Below are 8,816 nucleotides of genomic sequence, written 5' to 3'. Positions count from 1 at the left end.
CACCCCAGTCACACTCCACCCCCATTACCTCCCCAACTCCACTCTCCCCATCCTAACCTCAACTCTCCCACCCCACCCCCACCCCAGCCATGTCCCCTGCCCACTCCAGACCCTCCACCACCCCACTCCCAGCCACTGCCTAAGGGCTTCTTCCTCCTACCACTGAGAAAGCACTACCCTTCCACTGAAAACACATCCAACAGTCCTCTCTCTTCACCAAGAATTCAGTAAACTTTGGCAAAAGAGGTAGAAAAAAAAAGGAGAAAACGCACAGATTCACAAACCCTTTGGGTCCCTGGGGCTTAGGACGTAGAGACATTTACTAGAGGTCAAGTAGTAGTTTTGCTTCTCTTACTTATCCTGCCAATTGTTTAAATACTTATCAACTTGTGGACTTAAATTTCCTTAATATTTAAATAAATTTGTTCCTCATACTAGGCCCCAGTACAAGACTGCTTCTCTTCAGGAAAAGAATAAATAAGTCGGTGTGCTATCTTTAACTTTTGTCTGCTTATGCAATAGTTTGTAATTTTAAAATGGAGAATTTTCTGAATCAGTCTATGATCATGTGTGTCCAGTAAAAATGTTAGTCTATTTTACGGGTTTAATTGCCAATCTTTCTGGCAAAAGGATAACCCGTAATGTTGCACCACCCAGCAGCTCTAGTTTAGGGTCTTCTAGGACAGTATCTGACTGGTCAAGTACCCATGAACCTCCCTGTGCACCTCCCATGCTCTGAATCCAGCACCTACTGACTGACCCACACTAGCCCCAACCTCCCCGGCCAAGGTCTGAGTGCCCAGGGCCAGTAGTGTGCTGAGGAAAAGGGACAGGCACAGTTCACTGACTTAAGAAGAGCACACTTTGTGCTATGTCAGGTGCCGCTTTCAGCTCCTTCTGGATCTCAGACCTAGAGAGGCAACCATTTCCCCAGCCCACCCCTCCTCCCAGGTCAGACCTTCCAGAAGGTACTACTTTGGGCTCTCACATCATGAAAGGATGTCAGCATCTTCAGGGTCAGCTTAAGAGCCACTGTCCAGAAGCCCCAAGGGCCCTATCTATACCTTCCATGAGCACAGAGCAGTCACTCGATGTAATTAATTCTCCAGAATATCCAAGAACCAAGAACCGCATAATGGTCATCCGTGGGGAGAGGGCCAGGGCAGCTGAGAGATGCATGTGGGGAGAGCGGTCCCTATAAGAAAGGCAATTAGCCTCATTCACAAGATCCCAGGATCCAGGAAATGGAAAAGCTTCTCTGAACCTGGAAGGAGGTCATTTAGGAAATACTGAAAAATTTTAAGTATCCCACACTGTGCTCAACACCTCCTGTTTTTGCAAGTCACTCTTCTGCCCCACCCCTATAATTTGTCCTCTTCCCAGACTTCCAACCGCTTCTGCCCGATTTTAACAATATCCCACTTAGATTTCCAGACCCATTGTTATAACTACCTTGCACACTCAACTCCCATTTTCCGCATTCTCTCCATCATACCACCCTGGAAAAATCCAGCTTTGCCTAAATCCAACTTCCCACCTACTCCATGTCTAAATACAAGCAGCTAAGTGATTGGATAAAAATACTCAAACATGCCTATGGAATATTTATAATCACAAACTTCAAGCTCGTCGATAAAAGGACACAGAATTTTCCCGTTTACTCACTCACAAACTTTCAAGGCAATTATTTCACATTTTCTTCTTAATTACACACCCTCCCTCCCCTCCACTTTCAACTGATAACCAACTCCTCCACTTGGTCACTGAACCCCAGCCCCTCCCACCTATTCAAGGACATTCCTCCTGCAACCCTCCTCTTCTGCAATGCTGCCTTTCCCTCTGAAAATCACACCCACAAGAAAACATACATGGTATACTTCCTATCCTAAAAAGCAAATGGCAGGGAGCCAAGATGGAAGAACAGCATGGAAGGTTTTTTTGTGTCTTGCATCCATGAAATACATCCAGATCAACACTAAACCATCCTGCATACCTAGAAAACTGATCTGAGGATTAACACAACAATCTGCATAACCTGAACCACAAAATTCAGCAGGTACATGGCATGGAGAGGTGAACTGGGGGAGACAGAAGCCACAGAGGGCAAGGAGTTGTTTTTGCGTGCAGAGAAAGGATGGAGACAGGGGAGCGGGGGAGAATATGGAAAAGCACCCCCCCAAACCAGCTGGAGAGAAAGGGGAAAAGTGGAAACAGTCACAGGGATTAAACTAAAAAGGGAGAAAGGAGAAAGGAGAGGGTTTAAATTCCATTAAAACTCTATAAACAGGGGGAGCACAGAGTCTGAAACTCCACAGCCCGATACCTGGTGGTGCTCTGGTGGGAAGGGTGAATCCCCAGGAGCAGAGTGAAGTCAGGGGATCTTCAGGCCACACGGGGAGAGGAGGTTCCCCTGCTGGGAGGACATCTGGTAGAAGCTGTGTGCCCCCCCCCTAAGGCAAAGGCCCCAGTGGATAAGGAAGAACAATCATATTTACTGGTGCTGGAACAAGTTGTTGGGGGTGAAGCCTGGTGCCAGATGCATGTTTGAGTTGCCATAATCCCTGACACAGTGCTACTACACCATCCTGTGAACTCTTTCTGGAGCAGGCTGGCACCCAGCCATAGTCTCTGGGCATTGGCAGCAGCACAGTCCCACGAACGTTTCTGGGTGTAGCCGGCACCTGTCCTTTGCTCTGTGAGACCCTCCCACAGAGGGACAGAATGGGTCAAAGAAACAGGCCCTCAGAATTGAGGGGTCAAGAAACACAGCTGCATCTGATATGAAACTCAGGAGGGAGGAGCTGCCTGGGCCTTGGTCATGGACAGTGTAAAACCGGGGAGTGGACAGAAGTCAAAAACAAAGGATGGGTGAGTGATTGCTGATAGGGGAAAACAGGGTTCCGATACTAGAGACTGGGTAGCTGGGTAACACCACTTTCATCACTCTGGTGCATCCACATACACCCCTACAAGCGCCACAACAATCCACCCCAGAAAGCGAAGCAGCGCCATCTAGTGGAGAACAAGGCCTTTACATTAAGTCCCACCCACCTGGGCCAACTTCACTCTTCAGGAACACAAGTCTCTCTGCCTGCTTAGTTTACAGACTATAAAGCACTTCATAGTTTGACCTCGAGGGGAAAATGAACTAATTTCAATCATATTTCAGTCTGTTTGCTGGTCCATCCGTTCAATTTTCTTTCTTTTTCCTTTTTATTTTTACTCTTTTCGTTTCTTTTCTTTTTCTTGAATGCACAAAGAGAAAAATTATTTTTATTTTCAATTTTAATTAAAAATATTTTTAATTTTTTTTCTACTATATTTTTTACTTTTGGGTAAATTTTTTCAAATTCTATTTTACTTCCATCATTTCATTTTATTCTCTTTCAGTGTATTCATGTTTTCAAATTTTCAAATGATTTCTTTTTTTTCTTTCCCTTTTTTCTCTAATCTATCATGTCCCTTTCAACACGCAGACCAAAACACAGCTTAGATCTAGCATCATTTATTTGACTTTTTGTGTGTGTGTGCTGTTTTTAGTTCCTTAATTTTAAGTTTTTTTAATTTCAATTAAAAAAAATTTTTCCCCTCATTAATTCCTTTTCTCCCTTCAAGATGATGAAATGAAGGAATTCACACAAAAAGAAAGAACAGGAAGTAAAAACAGCCAGGGACTTAACTAACACAGATACAAACAAGATGTCAGAACCAGAATTTAGAATTATGATAATAAGAATACTAGCTAGGGTCGAAAATAGATTAGAATCCTTTTCTGCAGAGATAAAAGAAGTAAAAGCTAGTCAGAATGAAATAAAAAATGCTATCACTGAACTGCAATCTTAAATGGATGTTCAGCGGCAAGGATGGATGAGGCACAGCAGAGAATCAGTGATATAGAGGACAAACGTATAGAGAATAATGAAGCAGAAAAAAAGAGGGAGACTGAGGTAAAAGAGCACAATTTAAGAATTAGAGAAATCAGTGACTCATTAAAAAGGAACAACATCAGAATCATAGGGGTCCCAGAAGAGGAAGAGAGAGAAATAGGGGTAGAAGGGTTATGTCAGCAAATCATAGCGGAAAACTTTCCTAACCTGGGGGGAGACACAGACATCAAAATCCAGGAAGCACAGAGGACTCCCATTAGATTCACCAGAAACCAACCATCAACAAGGCATATTATAGTCAAACTCACAAAATACTCAGGCAAGGAGAGAATCATGAAAGCAGCAAGGGAAAAAACAGTCTTCAACCTACAAGGGAAGACACATCAGGTGTGCAGCAGACCTAGCCACAGAAACTTGGCAGGCCAGAAAGGAGTGGCAGGATATATTCAGTGTGCTGAATCAGAAAAATATGCAGCCAAGAATTCTTTATCCAGCAAGGCTGTCATTCAAAATACAAGGAGAGATAAAAAGTTCCTCAGACAAAAATTAAAGGAGTTCATGCCACTAAACCTGTCCTGCAAGAAATTTTAAGGGGGACTCGGTAAGGGAGAAAAGCCAAAAAAATAAGACAAAAAGCAATAAAGACTAGAAAAGACCGGAGAACACTACCAGAAACTCCAACTCTACAAGAAACATAATGGCAATAAATTCATATCTTTCAGTACTCACTCTAAACGTCAATGGACTCAAAGCTCCAATCCAAAGACATTGGGTAACAGAATGGATAAGAAAACAAGATCCATCTATATGCTGCTTACAAGAGACCCACTTTAGACCAAAAGACACCTTCAGATTGAAAGTGAGGGGACGGAGAACCATCTACCATGCTAATGGTCGACAAAAGAAAGCCGGAGTAACCATACTTATCTCAGACAATCTAGACTTCAAAATAAAGACTGTAACAAGTGATGAAGAAGGGCATTATATCATAATTAAGGGGTCTATCCACCACGAAGACCTAACAATGGTAAACATTTATGCTCCGTTATGCTCCAAATGTGGCGGCACCCAAATATATAAATCAATCAATCACAAACATAAAGAAACTCATTAATAACAATACCATAATAGTAGGGGACTTCAACACCCTACTTACAGCAATGGGCAGATCACCTAATCAGAAAATCAACAAGGAAACAATGGCTTTGAAGGACACACTGGACCAGATGGACTTAACAGATGATTTCAGAACATTTCATCCTAAAGCAGCAGAATATACATTCTCCTCCAGTGCACATGGAACGTTCTCCACAATAGACCATATACTGAAACACAAATCAGCCCTAAGTAAGTACAAAAAGATCGAGATCATACCGTGCATATTTTCAGACCAACACACTATGAAACTCAAAGTCAACCACAAGAAAAAGTTTGGAAAGGTAACAGATACTTGGAGACTGAAAAACATCCTACTAAAGAATGAATGGGCTAACCAAGCAGTTAAAGAGGACATTAAAAAGTACATGGAAACCAATGAAAATGAGAACACCACAACCAAAACCTCTGGGATGCAGCAAAGGCAATTATAAGAGGAAAGTATATAGCAATCCAAGCCTTCCTAAAGAAGGAAGAGAGATCTCCGATACACAACCTAACCTTACAACATAAAGAGCTAGAAAAGGAACAGCAACTAAATCACCAACACAGCAGAAGACAGGAACTAATAAAGATTAGAGCAGAAATTAATGCTATCAAAACCAAGAACACGGTAGAACAGATCAATGAAACCAGAAGCAGGTTCTTTGAAAGAATTAACAAAATCGATAAACCCCTAGCCAGTTTGATCAAAAAGAAAAAGGAAAGGACCCAAATAAATAAAATCAAGAATGAAAGAGGAGAGATCACAACCAACACAGAAGAAATAAAAACAATAATAAGAGAATATTATGAGCAGTTATATGCCAATAAAATGGGCAAACTGGAAGAAATGGACAAATTCCTAGAAACATATACACTACCAAAACTGAAACAGGAAGAAATAGAAAATTTGAACAGACCCATAACCAGTAAGGAAATCGAATTAGTAATCAAAGTCTCTCAAAAAACAAGAGTCCAGGGCCAGATGGATTTTCAGGGGAATTCTACCAAACATTTAAGGAAGAGTGAACACCTATTCTCTTAACACTGTTCCAAAAAATAGAAATGGAAGGAAAACTTCAAAACTCTTTCTATGAAGCCAGCATTACCTTGATTCCAAAACCAGACAGAGACCCCACTAAAAAGGAGAGCTATAGACCAGTTTCCCTGATGAACATGGATGCAAAAATCCTCAACAAGATATTAGCCAACCAGATCCAACAATACATTAAAAAAATTATTCACCACGACCAAGAGGGATTTATACCTGGGATGCAGGGCTGGTTCGATATCCACAATTGATTCATCACATCAATAAAAGAAAGGACAAGAATCATATGATCCTCTCAATAGATGCAGAGAAAGCATTTGACAAGATACAGCATCCTTTCTTGATAAAAACCCTCAAGAAAGCAGGGATGGAAGGAGCCTACCTTGAGATCATACAGGCCATATAGGAACAACCCAACGCTAATATCATCCTCAATGGGGAAAAACTGAGAGCTTTCCCCCTAAGGTCAGGAACAAGACAGCGATGTCCACTCTCGCCACTGATACTCAACATAGCATTGGAAGTCTTAGCCTCTGCAATCAGACAACACAAAGAAATAAAAGCATCCAAATTGGCCAGGAGGAGGTCAAACTTCCACTTTTCTCAGATGACTTGATACTCTATATGGAAAACCCAAAAGATCCCATCAAATCACTGTTAGAATTGATTCATGAACTCAGCAAAGTGGCAGGATATAAAATCAATGCACAGAAATCGGTTGCATTCCTATACACCAACAATGAAGCGACAGAAAGAGAAATCAAGGACTTGATCCCATTTACAGTTGCACAAAAAACCATAAAATACCTAGGAATAAATCTAGCCAAAGAGGTGAAAAATCTATACACTGAAAACTATAGAAAGCTGATGAAAGAAATTGAAGAAGACACAAAAAAATGGAAGAAGATTCCATGCTCCTGGATAGGAAGAACAAATATTGTTAAAATGTCGATACTACCCAAAGCAATCTACATATTCAATGCAATCAAAGTAACACCAGCATTCTTCACAGAGCTAGAACAAATAATCCTAAAACGTGCATGGAACCAGAAAAGACCCTGGATAGCCGAAGCAATCAATGGAAGAATGGATAAAGAAGATGTGATATATATATATATATATAGATAGATAGATAGATATATATACAATGGAGTATTACTCGGCAATCAAAGCAATGAAATCTTGCCATGTGCAACTACCTGGATGGAACTGGAGGGTATTATGCTAAGTGAAATTAGTCAGTCAGAGAAAGACAAAAACCATATGACTTCACTCATATGAGGACTTTAAGAGACAAAACAGATGAACATAAGGGAAGGGAAACAAAAATAACATAAAAACAGGGAGGGGGGCAAAACAGAAGAGACTCTATGGAGAACCAACTGAGGGTTACAGGAGGGGCGGTGGGAGGGGAGATGGACTAAATGGGTAAGGGGCACTAAGGAATCTACTCCTGAACTCATTGTGGCACTATATGCTAACTAATTTGGATGTAAATTTAAAAAAATAAAAAATCAGAGTGCCTGGGTGGCTCAGTCGGTTAAGTGACCGATTCGCCTCAGGTCATGATCTCACAATCTGTGAGTGTGAGCCCTGCGTAGGGCTCTGTGCTGACAGCTCAGAGAGTGGAGCCCGTTTCAGATTCTGTGTCTCCCTCTCTCTCTGCCCCTCCCCTGTTCATGCTCTGTCTCTCTCTGTCTCAAAAATAAATAAACGTTAAAAAAATTAAATTAAATTAAATTAAATTAATAAATAAAAATAAATAACAAGCAATAAATAAATAAATAAATAAATGTATGTCTCAATTTTTACCTGGGGTAGAAAAAGGAAAAAAAAAAAAAAAAAGAAGCTGAGTGAATCCCAAAACAGCATATTTCCATGTGTTTATTAGCCATTGGTACATCTTCTTGGGGGAAAAGGCTATTCAAATATTTTGCCCATTTCTGAGTCTCAATATTGGCTTATGAATTTTTCATATATTCTGGATACAAGTCCCCTATCTGATATATGATTTGCAAATATTTGCTCTCATTCTGTTGCTTGTCTTTTCATTTTCTTAAGGCTCCTTTCAGAGCACAAAAATTTTTAATTTTGATTAAGTCCAATTTATCAAAATTTTATTTTGTTGCCTATACATTGGTGTCACATGTTAAAACCATTGTCCAATCCAAAATCATGATATTCACTCTTAGGGTTTCTTTTAACATTTTTATACTTTAGCTATTATGTTTAGGTCTATGATTGATTTTGAGTTAAATTTTGTGTATTTTGTGAGATAAGTGTCCAAACTCATTCTTTGTATGTAGAGAACCAATCGTCCCAGTACTATTTGGTGTTTCTTTGTTTGTTTGTTTTTAAATTTTTTTTAACATTTTTTCATTTTTGAGAGTGAGAGAGACAGAGCAACACCGGGGAGGGGCAGAAAGAGAGGTAGACACAAAATGTGAGGCAGGCCCCAGGCTCTGAGCTGTAAGCACAGGGCCTGATGGGGGGCTTGAACTCACAAAGTGAGAGATTATGACCTGAGCCGAAGTCGGACACTTAATGACTGAGCCACCCAGGCGCCCCGATTTGGTTGTGGGTTTTCTTAATGTTAACATATTTATTTTATGACAGAGAGTGCGTAAGACAGAGGAGCAGAGAGAGACAGAGACAGAGAGACAGAGTCAGAGAGAATTCCAAGCAGGCTCCACATTCAGCGCTCGATGCAGGACTTGATCTCATAACTATGAGATCATGAC

The sequence above is a fragment of the Prionailurus bengalensis genome, chromosome B2 (assembly GCF_016509475.1).
Source record: "Prionailurus bengalensis isolate Pbe53 chromosome B2, Fcat_Pben_1.1_paternal_pri, whole genome shotgun sequence".
Classification (NCBI taxonomy): domain Eukaryota; kingdom Metazoa; phylum Chordata; class Mammalia; order Carnivora; family Felidae; genus Prionailurus; species Prionailurus bengalensis.
The sequence above is the reverse complement of the archived record's forward strand: the minus strand, read 5'-3'. Positions refer to the sequence as shown.